We start from the raw sequence: 13,709 nt of genomic DNA, 5'->3' as shown, positions 1-13,709 counted from the left end.
CTCTAATGAAGATGAGGGTAACACAAATTTTACAACTTTACTATCTTTGCAAGGAGTCAGTATCATGTTGTTGTCAATATAATCTGGTTTCTTTTGGCTTTATTACATGTCATTCTCAAATGCCAAATGCTGATTGTTATAATCGAGCTCTTAATCCACTGTATAAACAGCAAGCTGCGCAGAACTCTGTTTCCAACCAGTTCTGTTAAAGACAAAATAGTTTCATTTGTGGGCTATTTGATTTAATTTCTTACAAGTCTATGGATAACTTCTTCTTCTGATAGTTTATATTTAGGTAAATTTGCATTTCTGTAGGATCTGTTATAATGATAAAAATAATTAAAACTAACTCAGCATATTTTGGATCCTTTCTAAGATAGCAGTTTTCCTAGCATGCTACTCAGTCATGACCTGATCAAGATAGCTAGGCAAGAATGAGGATTCAGAGCCAGCAACAACAAAGAAACCAACCAGACATATCGAATAAACTTCCTTGAGGATTTTTGTGTCTAGAAAAAAAATATCTGAATTTAAATCGTGAGGAGCTTAAAAACAAATGCACCAAACTCCTTAGCAACTGAAGGGAACTTCATTTTGTACGGCCTGCTTTAATTAGGCAGTAGCATTTGTGTCCAAAAGAAGACAAGCAGTCTGTTGTCCCTTTGGGATGAATGCCTACTGGGCGGGTTTCTTGAGGGACACATTCCTCGGAAGCCAAACTGCAAGTAGAGCATGGATTACATTCTTTGCTTAGAAATTTCTATAGTTGTGGTAACTCGTTCTCTGAAACCACTCAGGAGTTTTATGCTTGAAAAACAGCCTGTGCTCTTTCTTTTCAGATTATGTTCCCCCTTTGCTGCAGACTGTGTGTCACTTAGATAAGCTAGTCCTGCAGCCCTGGCAGAAATATCTGATGATAGACCTCATTATTAAATAAACCAATTCACCCTCTCAGTAACTGGCTTGATTTAAATGCTTAGCTGTGAAAATCATATATTCTATCAGCCTTTTCAATCACTGCATAAAGCCTTCGCTCAAAGCTAGTTAATACAGATTACTCATTTTGTTGTAATGCTGAAAATAGCACTGCACTACCATGGTACTATAGCAGTTAGAACAGAGACTGAAAGCATTAATTTCATTAATCGTACAGGTGATTACAATGGCAGTACAGATGACAGAAGTGTAAGGATGTTAGCCAGTTTCTTACAAGACTTGGATATGCATGATTTTGTCTAGATGTCAAAACATTGGCTTCTGTGCAATGTACGTTCAAATTTAAACTGTTGGCCTTTCCCATCTTTCTTTCAATTTCATTAAGAAGCAAAGGCAATGAACTTAGATCCATCACTGCACACTTGTGATGATTCAGTTCTGTTCTTGGATTCTATTATAATGTCCAGTAGAAGTAAAATCCAACCCAGTCCCTCTAAACAAAACAAAACAGTGACAAATTTCTAGTAGATACGTATAGTAACTTAAGGGTCATTAAACAGGAAAACCCCAACCCATTTTGTTTAGACAGCGGCCCCTTGCCAACTGTCTCTAAATGATGGTGGGAAATAAGCAGAACAGACTACAGTAGATTGGTTGGTTCTGTTCTCTAGCATCAGGTGATTTGCAAAGAGCAGAGCTGAATTCCTCTTTTCAACATTATTTTTTTTTGCAGATTTAACTTAAATACTGCAGTTAAAAATAATACATTTTTATAGGAAGCAATGCTTCTGATATTCTGCAAACTGCAAAGCTGTATGTCAAACAAAGTGAAGCAAGATGAAATTTAGGTGAAGTGCTTGCAGCTAACAGAGGTCAGTGCCAGATGCTGTGAAGCAAAATTGAAAAAAATTTTTTTAGGGAGTTGTGGCATTCTCTGATTTTCTGTCTTGTTGCAAACACCAAATAATTAGATATCAGCTCAAGACTTGAAGTTGCATGTATATCTCCTATATATCTTCCATGCCTGCGGTCCTGAGAGGATGTAGAATTCCCTTCTTTGGAGATACCCAGAAATAGGCTGGACAAGTTCCTGAGCAACCTAATATAATAGCTTTGAGCAGGAGGTTGGGTTATATGAGCTCCAGAGGTTTCTTCCAAGCTGAATTGTTCTGTGATGCTGTGATTCAACCTGCCTTCCAGATACCCAAGTCAAAAGCAGCAAGTGAAGGGCTGCTGGGAAAGGCAAACATGTACTTGGTTGTTTTGCTTGGGTTTTGCCTGTTAGCACATGTCCTTGTTGCAGCTCAAATGGATAAAAATATTAGAATTTTGCCTAAATATTAAAGTAGCAGGGGAATTTGGGAAGGCAAGAGCTGCTACAATTTAAAGGTTCGAATCAAGGAGAAAGGGAAAAGATGGTTATCGAGAACATGGCCAGTGGGAGATTAAGGCTGGCATCACTAGCTGCTGTGAATGAATATGAATATGAATGGAATGACCACAAAAGGAAATGCAAAAGCTGTCAAGAATCAGGTATATTTGGAATTTAAGTAAAAAATAGCTTCATTACCAGTCATAAAAGTCTTCAACTCTGAGGAATTTTATATTTCTAGGCATTGTACAGCAGATTCATAATCCTGCAAACTATCATGTTGTCATGGTTGTCAGTAAAGGTTATGAGCTAGTGGGTTGGTTGTGATGACAAGAAGGGATGGTAATAGATTACATGTGTGCTCATTAGCCACTCTCCAAAAGGTTAACAGTTAGATGGGGGATGGAAACAAAAAAATAGACTTTTACCAGTCCTTTGGTAGTAAGTTAGGAGGAAGGGTTGTTTGTTCTTTGTATTTTTAAGCATTTATTACACTCGGCAGTAAATCTGGTTTAAGTGACTTAATGCTGGTATCCAGCAATTAGCCTGCACTTGCAAATTAATACTGTGTTTGCCAGTGTGGCCTTGACTTGACTAATTGGCTGCCTTTCCTTTTTGTATTCTGTTGTGATTGTATGATGACAGTGATTCAGCATGTACAACATAGGCATAAAAAAAATAATTTAATGCTCCACTTACTCAGCGAGTGTGATTGACACTCTTGGGCGACTGTTACGGTAGTGCTGGTTGTAGAGGCACGTTGGCAGTTGCTTTGCAGTAACAGTGAAGCCAAGCGAACTGTGCTAGAACAATATCTTTTTGTAAGTCACAATGTGGTAAAATTATTGAATATGATTGGCAGCTTGAACTAGATCAATCTCTATAAGAGAACACATAGTAAAGAGTGGTGCCTCCTGCAAGTGAAGAGCTAATCCTTTACATTTGCATGAGTGAAAAGTAGGTTTGTTGGGTTTGCATTTAACACCACCATCTGTTCTGTGTAAGGCAAGATCAATTGCTCATTATTAATCACTTCTTATAAACCCACCTTATTTTAAAACAAGTATAAGTTATTATCAACAACATCTAAATTTATTTTTTTCTTTTGCTGCTCCCAGTAAGCTGCTGGGTTTGCCACCTTTTTCTGTTATCACTCATCCAGCTTTGCTGTTGACTGAAAATACTATGGGATCATTTTTCAGGCACATTTTTGTGTCTTGGAATCATGGAATAAACCAGAAACGTTCAGAGGAATTTTGCAAAGAGAAAATTGCTTCTAGAATAAATTACCTTCTTTTACTGTAGGGTGAGTTATTTTATGTTTTCCAAGTTTCTGCTTAGACAGGAAACAATAGCTTTGCAAAACACTAGCTGGCTCAAAGTGAAGCAGCAGGGCAATTTCTTTAGAGTATGTTATGTAGCTAAATGTTAAATGGAAATGTATTCTTTAGATTTCATGGTCTATTTTAGAAAGCACTTTCCCAGCTTCCTAGTGCCTCCATTTGCAAGCAAGGCCTTTTTTGTCACAAGGATTCTGTTTCATGGTAAAGGTGCTCGTGAGCTCACTTCTGCGCAGCATTGCTCCTTTTGAGCAAAGGCAAGTCCAGGAACAAAAGGTTTGCAGGATTAGGTCCCCATTCCCAAAATGGCCTTGCAAACCTTCACAGTCAGATGGTGGTGGGAAAAGAATTGCTAGCATGTGCTTTCAACCCAGACTGGGTGAGTTGACCTGAAGAGCAAATATGCCTTATCATGCCTTTCCTTTCTGAAAGCAAGCATTTTAAAGAACTTCTGAGCAAAAAACTTGTCTTTGGGAGTTAACCTTGGACTGTAGTTTCTAATGACAATTTCACAACTGTTCCATTAGTAAATCAAACAGTGCTTTGCCTCTTTACCCAAGAATACTTTTTTTTACTCATAGTTAGGTCAAGGGACAGTTGGATGGAAATTGGACTGCTTAAAAATGCGCAGAAAGTTTTTTGTTTTGTTAAAATATCTGTAAAGAAATGCCAGCTTAAGATGTGCTAGAAGCATAAGGACAAAGGATTCTTTATACTGGGACACGTAGTGCATTTCGATAGTTACATGGCATTGGTCATTGACCTATAGATTGAGAAGTTTTTTTAGTCACATTTAGTCAGGTTTTCGCAGGTGGCTGAGTGACACAAGTAACAGAATTTCATCAAAATTCAAAGGTGGTAAAAATTTATGGTAATCCGATATCCAAATTAAAAATTATTTGCCTGTTGGTACTGTACCAGCATTTTCAGAGTATTAAGTAGCTTTGAAAATGATTTCTGATTTTCTTCAAGATTTTAATGTCAGACGAATTCTTCTTTGCCCACCTTTGTTATTTTTGTCTGTATTTTTGATGAAAGCAAGCTTGCTTATTTTTTCAGCTTGTGTTCTTAACTTTTTATTAACCAATAAAGAAAATTAAGCCAATTTACTAATTAAATATCCAAGTGCTTAAGGAAGACTTTTCTGTACAATAGAAGCTACAGATTTGTTCATTTGGAGTAAAAAAGAAAACAAAAGGGATAAAACACCAGGATTTTTTCACTGACAAGTCAAGAGGCATACAATAGATGCATTGTATGATCCAGTGTCATTTCTGGTTTTAAGCCACTTAATGAATTTGTGTTTCAGCCAAGGTTTATCATATACATTATATATCACTATACAATATATACATTGTATGATATATAATGGTATATATTGAGTTTGTGGAAGGGGCAGAGCCAGAGCCACTGTAACATGCAATTACTTGGCTTTACCACACAAACACAGCACTGGAAGGGCAGGTCTGTGGGGTGTGACCCCAGTTGAAATGCAAGGCTTTGCTGGTTGCGGGGAGAGGACTGGAGGATAGGTGGTTTCAGCCAGGGCCCCAGGGGATACAGAAACCAGATGGGCTGAAATGGGAACAGAGGGAAGTCAGATCATCGAGAACATTTCAGTAGCTGCGCAAAGAGAGAGGATGCGTTTTGATGTGTATTTTATCTCCATGTGGGGAAATGGCTGTATGGGCACAAGTATCTGTGTGTATGTGTGTGTACCTAAACACGGACATATGAATATGTAAAAGTTTTTAGTGGGTATCATAATTACTGCTTGCAATTTTCATTTCCTGGTCATCAGAGATGAATGTGGCCCTAACTTTATTCACAGTTTGAGTCTCTCTTCTGTGCTTACTATTTATTTATTATAGACTGTGTTCCACATTTGGTCACTTTATTTCGTATGGTGGTATTTATACTTTCTGACTTGGAGGACTGACATTTTTATATACAGGAAAAAGAAACTGAAGCTTTAACGATATCCATAGAAAATCCTTGTTTTGCTTATTCACTCTACTCCAACTTAGGCATTCTGCATAATACTCATAATGTCCTAAGCTCCCAAATATATTGTTTGTAAACAACACCATAAAAAGATGTTTATGAATGTGCATTGGAGAGAAATGAAAAATGTATCATCTCAACAAACCGATGACTTATATTCAAATAAATGTTCATAAATGCTCTCTTCGTAGTATTGAATGGTTAGGTTCCCTGTTAAGGTGGATAAAAAGTGTATATGTATGTATAAATTCATATTATAGTTTCTCTTTTAATATATTCTTTATAATAGAATTGTTACTGGTTTTGATTATGGATCTTCTGTTCTTAAGAGATCCATGCCACTAATACTGTAATCAAAGCTTCATTTTTTCCCCCCCATCACTATTAATTTTGTAATTGACTACACAATTAAACTTCACCATTGCAGTCCTGGACAGATTTCCTAGGAATTTTGTAATGTCAGGCTTTCCCTGTGTTTACTTGCGCACTCTGATGCTTGTTGACATGCTGATTCATGTTTTACACCACCAGAGAGGTTTTGCTCATGTAGAGGAATGAGGGTGAAGAGGTCATGCCAGCTTTTCCTCTCTCCTTCTAGACAATATATCTCCTTTTAATTTAAACTGGGGGGGGGGGGGGGTGGGAAATGTATTTCTGCAGCTAACCTAAGATGGAGAAATCAGTAGAATTTATTATCAAGAGATGTCTAATCTCTAAAGCTAATACAAGACTTCACAGCTATTGATTACATGCTAAGGATACACAAACTGTTAATCATGCATGGAGGCAAAAGAATAAACATACTATCAAGAGGGAATGGGCAAATAATTGTGAGTAGTGCAGGTATATTCATCTCCTCATTATATCTCTGAAGCAGGGACAGCTATATTTTGCATCCAAAAAGATACGTCCTAAAGTACATTGCTACTGAAACTAGTAGAGTACAGCTGATTATCTATGTCATAATTCACGTGTTTTCTTCAGCTCCCTGAGGTATGTGGTCAGTAAGAAATTTGTAAGCTGTCTTAAGTCAGTTGCTAGATGAAATGAAAAGAGAAAAGGCTCATAGATTTTCATGCAATTGCATTACAACCTTCATTTGCAACAGAATGAATCTGTAGTGCTAGTACAGTATAAATGCCATTGTTTCATTTATTCTGGGTTCATATTTCACATTGCAAATAGATGGACATACACAGTCTGGGTTCTTTTTGTGTTTGGATCCAAATTTGTTTTGTATTCTGTATGTGTTGCATGTGGAAAAGGAGATTCCCAGTAATCCCTTCAATTTTTATTATGGGAATACGTACCTGGTAATTTTTCATTTTCTGTCAGACTGCTGATATGACTTCAAATTTTGTGACTTCTGTCAATTTAATTTGATTTCTCTTTCTTTGATATTCACTAATTTTTAATGCTTCTATGTTTAAAAAGATTGAAGCCTGAGGTTTCAAATTTGGCTGCCTGAAGTCAGGCCTCTAAACTGCTGACATGGATTTGGAAAAACAAACAAAAAACCAACCCCCCAAAAAAAGAGTACCTCAGACTTTCCAACCCCTTTTTACATACATGGCAGGTGTCCTGTTTTTTGTATGTTCTGAGTATGAGGGAATGCAGATACTTCAACACTGGAATATCTGGAGTAATAACTTATTCCAGTAACATACAGAAAGTCTATATTGATCCAGATCCAGTTGGTAATATGATGTTGTGTAGATTTGTCTTGCAATGTGCATAAGTAGGAGGAAAGAGTCTCTGACTGAAGATAAATAGTTATGAATTGTCATTAAGTAGTCGTTAAAGGATTGAGGCCAGTGCTGTTAACTGATTTTTGCCTTTAACTCTAAGCTGGCCTTTAACTCTATTTAGAAATGGTCAAAAATCTGCCAGTTACAGACAGGAAACTTGAGTAGGATTTACAAGAATTGTTCTGTCATAAAGGCAGATTGGTTCAAAGAAATTGGACTGAAATGCACATCGTTCTTGGGATGTCTGAGTAAATTGGATAGTCCTGTATTATCATCATCTTGTTAAATAATGGACTTACTGGGAGAAAGTGTGAACTAAATTCTTTTGGATTTGTAGACTAATAATCCTTGACACACAGGAGTTTCATCATGGATATTCTAGGACAGCTTGCCTCATCTAGGGATCGTTGTTACCTTTGTTCATAACATAACTTAATTATAGGGTGTTCCTTTGACAGGCAACAAAGCACCTGCAGAAGTGCAGAAGTGATCATAATGTGTATAGTTCTTGCTCAGACTTGGGTTTTCTTTTGAAATGTGTAACTCTAGCCCACTCCTTTTCAGTGAGAGATACACTTATATATACAGCAATCTTAGCCAAGTTTATGGTGAGGGAACTTGGTATCTATATAAAACCTTTCTATGTGATTCATCGTTCACTAATAAAGGAAGTAATAATTGGGAGTAATGCAACTGAAACGAGCAAGTGAGGAACCTTTGTTTATTTTTTTCTTACTGCACATTGACAGTTATTCTGATTTTGGTTGTACTTTCTTTGGTGTTCTTCACTATTTCCATTCTTCCATGTGCTTATCAGGGGTCTTTTTAGAAGAGTTCTTTACAGCAGCAGGACTGTAACTTTTTTTTTTTTTTTAAGTTTTGGGAACACTTTGTTTTTGTAGGACCTTGTATGAACTGACAAAACAGCAGGAGCCACACTAACATCTTCGAATAATCCTCTTATTTCCCACACGCCAAAGAGAGACCTATTCTGGAAAGGTCAGGAAAAGCCACATGACAGAGAGGTTCATGTTCTCATAGAAGTAAAGTCTGGGGAATTCCAGTGGCTGTTCAGACTGAGAATATTAGCAGAAAAATGAGGACTTCCCCCCCCCCCCCCCCCCCATGTCTTTTGTTTTAAAATGTTAGGGTAAGATAATTAAAGGAGCCTCTGCGAGAAACACTGTTTTAAATTACAGCATTACTATCTTAAACCAAATTTACTCTACTTCTTTAATATACATTTGCTTTTGTATATCAGAGGGTTTATGTAATATAAACCCAGCATCTCTCTGCAGTTCCCAAAACCTTATGCAAATTTATGCCTTATCTCACCCTCCAAGTCCAGTTAGTTTTCACCTTCTGTCACCAATGGAGGCAACCTGGGTCACTCTTAAACTTGATATGAATTTCAGTCAGCGTGGTTAAAGCAGAAATTTGAAGTAATCTCCTCAGTGTAATGCCATACTAAGAGTTCAAGGGTGTGGTGGGGAAGGGTCCAAAAGTCTACTCCGATTAAAGAACTGTATATAGAAACAGTAGACAGTATATGGTGGTGTTCAAGAAGCACTCTCTTTATCGGTAATGTTTGTGCTTTAAAGTTTCTCTGATTGTTTTCCATTTTGTGCGAATCAATGTGTGTTCTGTCTGCTGATCAGAAGATGCAATTCTCCCTCCCCTATCAGGTTTTACCTGGAAATGAAAATGGAAATGAAACTCTGTCCTGCAATCAACGTTTAGGATATCTAAGGAAAAGCAGTGTGATGGGTTGACCTTGGCTGGATGCCAGGTCCCCACCAAGCCTCTGTATTGCTCCGCTCCTCAGCAGAAGGGGTGGGGGGCATTAGGGCGCAGAAAATAAGATGTAAAAACCCCAAACTTGTGGGTCAAGGTAAAGGCAGTTTAATGAAGTGATAGCAAAAGCCATGCATGCAGAAGTGAAGGAAAACAAAAGATGTTCTCTACTCCTCATCAGCAGGCGATGTTCAGCTGCTTCCCAGGAGGCCGGGCTTCAGTATGCGTAGCGGTTGCTCTAGAAAACAATTGTCATAAATAATTAATGCCCCGCTTCCTCCTTCCTTCTCTTAGGTTTAATATCTGAGCAGGCATCATGGTATCGAATATCCCTTTGGTTGCTTTGGGTCAGCTGTCCTGGCTCTGTCCCTTCCCAAGACCTTGCCACCCCCAGGCTGCTGGTGAGGAGGAAGGTTTTACAGACAGCCGTGATGCTGTGAGCTCTGCTCAGCAGGAGCCAAACCCCCGGGGTGTTATCACCACCTTTCCAGATGCCAATGCAAGTGCAGCACTGTGAGGGCAGCGGTGGGGCTCAGCCAGACCCAATACAGGCAGCAAAAGCAAAGGACTTGTTATGCCTTACTAGCTGCCTCCTGTGGGATATTTTGTCACAGTTTCAGGACAGCTGTTTGTTTCTGACATACCTATTATCATTAAGAATAGGTTCTGAGGAAGTGCATTCTCTCACCTTGCTGCTTCTGCAAATGGGAAGACTTGTTTTCACTGCCATCTCTGTGTAAGTGAAGATAATCTCTACAAAGAGGCTCTATATTCAGCTGTCATATCACATGTTGCTTATCAAGCAATAAAGAAATTGAGCTTCATTTTATCTGTTATCTGGAGTGTCTTACTAAATCATCCTGCAGTTGGGAGGTGGTATGGGGTCAACAGGTTCTGTCTCTTTTGCCATCTATCCCTAGATTATTAACCTTTGGAGAATTACTAAAGCTATTCTTTATTTTATCCCATAAAGTTAGGTTAAATCTTCTTGATCCATAAACTGTTGCGAGTGAATGTGCATGTAATTCTTTTACTTAGTGCAGTTTCTAGATAAAGAATGAGGCCTTCATAATCTGCATAAGTGTAGACACCTCTCATTATTCTGATCTTTTCTGTTCTTTTGTTATTTTCCCTGTGCCTCTGGTTTTAATTGGTTCAGTGAAGAGTAAAAAGCAGTCAGATCAGATGATGGATTTGTGTCAGCAAGTGCTTGGAATTATTCGTTTGCCAAGAGATAAAGGGAGGGTGAGGAGAAGGAAGATAACAGAGCTTGGTATTGCCAAGCATTGAGAGCAAAAGGCAGAGAGAAAAGCCGGTGGCCATAAGCAGAAGTGGGAATGGAGTGGATGTTGTAGCAACAGCCCATGGGCAGAAAGGGTCTGGGAGAAGGGAGCCTACCATCAGCAGACGGGCTCAGGAGTAGCTAAAGGTCAACCTTGCTGCCACCACCCCCAAATCCGCCATATGACTTGTATTTCTGTTGAATGATGTGACTCTGCCAGTCAGGATGTTCACATTTAAGAGCTTGATACTGTCACAGGATATTGAATTTTGCGCAAAAGCAGAAGCCCTGGGTACTTTCTGCTATCACCACAAGGAAACTCCTGCAGTCTTAAATATATTTTCCACTCAAGAAAAAGGCTTAAAAAAATAAATTATGAATACCTCCTCCCCAAAATTTTAGCTTTAAATACAAGATTTAATGCAAAAATCACACTGTTTCACTCAAACTTGAAGCTCTCAACCAAGAAATCTTTTTAAATGAATAAGCCACACTATTGTTTTTCAAACAACTTGTCCTTATGCTCAGATATTCACTTAGCGTCTGGGCACTGTTATGCTTTTTTCAAACATTTTCTAAGAAAACCTGCAAAAAAGTCTTTCAAAAAAGAACTGAAGCTGAAAAGTAGAGTTAGCATTTTGGTGGAGGCGTTGGCAAATAGTATAAAAGAACTCTCTGAATTGCTGCTGCTAGCTGATGCTGTCTGGTGGCCAGAGCACCAGTGACCTGGTCGCTGCTTACCACTTGGTGTTCTTGTGGCCCTGGCAGTAAATCACCCTGTAGCTCTGAACAAGCTGTTAAACTTTTTGTGTCTTTTTCTCCTCACAGAAGTAGTTTAACACCACTTACCTGTCTCACATTGGTAATTGGTAGATTAATATTTGGAAAATATTAAGTGCTTTCTGCAATTATTATTGAAACCCCAGCTCATGTGTTAAGGAATGAATAGATATTTTGAAAGTGCCTTATTTGCTCCCTCTGACGTAGGATGTCAATTTGGCCATGAGTAATTCAACTAAGAGTTGAGAAGTCATGGGCTTTAATGTCCATGTATTTTGGATAAAAGTTCTAGCTGTAACTGAAAGAGAAAAGGTGGGAAGACAACAACTGGGAAGACAACATGCGAATCGATGAACTGGGGTTAGCAGTACTGAAAAAGTATGCAAAGATCAGAAGAGAATGCATAAACTGAAATTAAATCCCAGTAGGATTAAGGAAATGTTTTAATGAAATGCAAACCCTGAAGTGTGATGGGGAAAGGGAAAAATGGCAGATGAACACTTCTTTTTGCCCCCATTGAGAACAAAGTTATTCTTAATAAGATGATGAGAATTTTGGGAAGCCTACTCAAAAATTCAATAGTGTTGTATCTGAGAAAAATAATTATTTGAAGATTGTTTTCTACTGAGGTGTTACAGATGGAGGCTTTGTGGTGTGGTAGTTTAAAACAATTGGTCTTTACCTCTAGAGATCGCTGAGATGAATGTCGCCCAGAAGCGAGAGTAAAATTGTGTTTTTAAAGCATCATTTTAGGAGCAGTGGGGACAGTTGGCAGCATTTGCCAAAGCTGTTGAGAGACTCTGCAGACTTTAATTACCATCTCAATATTGCAGAAGTTGTTTAATTTCTGCCAAAGAAGGGAATAGTTGTGAGAAAGCGAGATCACACTCTGTCTTTCATTCTTTTCTTTTTGACAGGTGAATAAAGGATGCTTTTCAGTATCTCCTCTGATACTGTGACACATTTGTAAAATTTGCATAGAATTGTAAAATAATTTTTCTTTAAGATTAACAACGCTTTTTTTTCTTCTCTTTTGAAAGTACCATACAGCATAGTGTGAATGCAGTTTAAGTCTTGCCATGAAAGAAGCAAGATGCAAATGCAGTGCATTTTCTGTTACTGATTAGTCAGCTTCAGACATTAATTGTTTCAACCTTCATGGCCAGACAACGTGTCTGTGTTTATGTTTTTATGTTGTGTTTGTTTTAGAGACTCCAACAAATTTTAAATTCAGGTTTGAGTTCCATCTCTGATGTGGGTGGTTGAAGGCACAACCTGGATTAGTAGAATAAAGACAAAATTATTAAAATGAGAAGCAGCGTTCCATTTTAGAACTAAAATTAAGCCTATAATACAAAACTTCCTTGGTGAAAGATATGTTTACTCTTTTAGGCCTCAAACTCTAAATCAGAGTACGTGTTTTCACTGTCACCCATGTGAGAAAAAGGCTGATATTATGTATATTTTTTCTCTTTTAGCAGGCCTCTTCCTTTGCGACACACACACACACACAGCCAAGGAAATACTGATTCTTTGAAGACTCTTACCAGCTCCTTCAGTAAATCTACTGTGTTGCTACTTTTTTTTTTTTGACTGCCTCACACCTGTCTGTACTTGCTAAAGCACCAGCCATTGTTTACGCTATAAAACCCCTTTTTTTCCTCCTTCTCTTCAAGTCTCTTAAGTCTCAAGAACCTTTTCAATGCTACGTTTCAGCTTCAGATCTCTATTGTCACAGTATACAATATGTTCAGAAAGCTACTGCCCAGGAAGTCTACTTATTCATTTGTATTTTTTGCCATATATATGATAAATCAGTACTTTAGGGCAAAGGGAACATGGTTGTTCAAAATCCAGAAAGGGAAGTATAGGTCATGGCAACAAATAGGCACAATGTTTAATCCTTAACACTCATCATGTTACTAGGAATACCTTTATGTTATATTTAGAATTTGGTTGTTTTGATGTTTGAAACTAACTGTTTGCAGTTTGTCTGGCAAACTGCGTGCTGAATAGATTACACTGATTCACATTTCCTTATTTCAATATACCATCTGTGCTTTTGGCTGAGTGTTAGCCTGGTTGGGACTCATCATTTCATAAATGCAAGTTACAAAGAACTGTTATGCTCAGAAAGAGAAATCCTATATTTCACTTCCTTGCATAATCTCAATTGTTTTGAACTTACATCCGCAAGGACACAAAGCTGAAGCTGTACCTACAGCAGACTTTATTTTCTCTGGTGAAGAAGGATGTATTAGCAGGGTATAAAGATCCCCTTGGTATATTTCCAGTGAAACTCTAGTATATATAGTCATGGTCATGATTTTCATTGTGTAATCATTTTAATTAAGTTCAACAATAAAAGTTAGTCTTGCATGAGGAATGAATGCACTAGAGAGACAATGAAAGATTGATGACAGCTTGGGGAGCATCACGTACTGTGCTGGTGG

The 13,709-nt window shown here is 38.0% G+C and overlaps 1 protein-coding gene across 1 annotated transcript in view; it reads left to right on the top strand.

Moving 5' to 3' along the window:
* Nucleotides 1–13,709, top strand: part of PTPRK (protein tyrosine phosphatase receptor type K) — a 412,271-nt gene that overhangs the window by 303,285 nt on the left and 95,277 nt on the right.

This window comes from Falco rusticolus, chromosome 6 (assembly GCF_015220075.1).
Source record: "Falco rusticolus isolate bFalRus1 chromosome 6, bFalRus1.pri, whole genome shotgun sequence".
In the NCBI taxonomy this organism is placed as follows: domain Eukaryota; kingdom Metazoa; phylum Chordata; class Aves; order Falconiformes; family Falconidae; genus Falco; species Falco rusticolus.
This window is presented reverse-complemented; position numbering and strand designations above follow the sequence as displayed.